Raw genomic sequence first — 1,220 nt, forward strand, 5'->3', positions numbered from 1 at the left:
TAAATTAAAATTTGGGGAGGGCCTTCCTTCGGAACCATCGCGCACAGCGTACAGCAGGGTGCGACAGTCCGATCGGGTCCCGACAGGAATGGCACTTGTGCTGAAAATCCCGACAGGCTTTGAAAAATGCTTTCGGGCGGACCCGACGAAAAAGGGGGAAAATGCCAAACGGCCATCGGGAGCCCCCGACGGGGCCCGGAGGGCTCCCGTCGGGGGGCCCGACAGGGTTAGGGGCGCTAGGACCGCCTGATCGGGTGCCATGGGTCGTCGGTGGGCCCTTCGGCGACGGACAGCTACAGCGATACATAATGGCATTCATACAATTACAGGCAGGCGGCTGGCAGAGGTTAAGGCCTGACTTCTGCTCCCAGTTGACCCAGTCGACCCGGGTTCAAATCCGCCTGCCAACTCCTCGGGTGTTTGAGGAGTGATGAAATGGGAGGTGGCCCCCCATCTTATGGACGGTGTAGGACGTGATAATACCAACTTGCGAGCTGACCAGGAACTAAGTTGATGCGCCGTTGATCCGCTAGATTTGGTTGGATGCTGGTGGTGAGTTGCCGAACCCAACGAATACATTCTGAAGTCGGATGGGGTGACGGATTAGGGTGCCCCTCTAGCAGGGGAGAGCAGGGACTGTCCCGGGAAAGGGGGCCGCTGGCGAAGTTAACCACCCTGTAACAACATACATACAAATATAACTGGATGGAAATATGTAATGTAGTGGTAGCATTCGTTCACTTCGTTGCCTCTTCTTCTTTATCCTTTGACTCTGCTGTACAGGGATCCATGCTTGGATACATAAGCGAAGGGCACACTACCTTATCTCGACCTTATTGACAATTAATACAAAGACCATATGCAGCTTTACATTACCCTTTTGAACGTTTGCTGCCTCGTCCTGTAAGTCTGTGAGCTTTACCAAAACAGCTTGATGCTCACAGGCAGACGTGCAGGCGTGCATGTGTTGCTGTGTGTGTGTGTGTGTGTGTGTGTGTGTGTGTGTGTGTGTGTGTGTGTGTGTGTGTGTGTGTGTGTGTGTGTGTGTTCGTGCATATCAGAACTGTGAACTGCAAACTGAGAACTGGAAACTGCGCATATAAAATACGAATAAATGTAATTTCAAGCGGCACACAACGAAATTTCGTTCTTGCGTCACCCGACAGGTTTTGGGATGGGCTATCGGGGCACCCGACAGAAATGAAAGATATGCAAAAACG

The sequence above is a fragment of the Volvox carteri genome (assembly GCF_000143455.1).
Source record: "Volvox carteri f. nagariensis unplaced genomic scaffold VOLCAscaffold_109, whole genome shotgun sequence".
In the NCBI taxonomy this organism is placed as follows: domain Eukaryota; kingdom Viridiplantae; phylum Chlorophyta; class Chlorophyceae; order Chlamydomonadales; family Volvocaceae; genus Volvox; species Volvox carteri.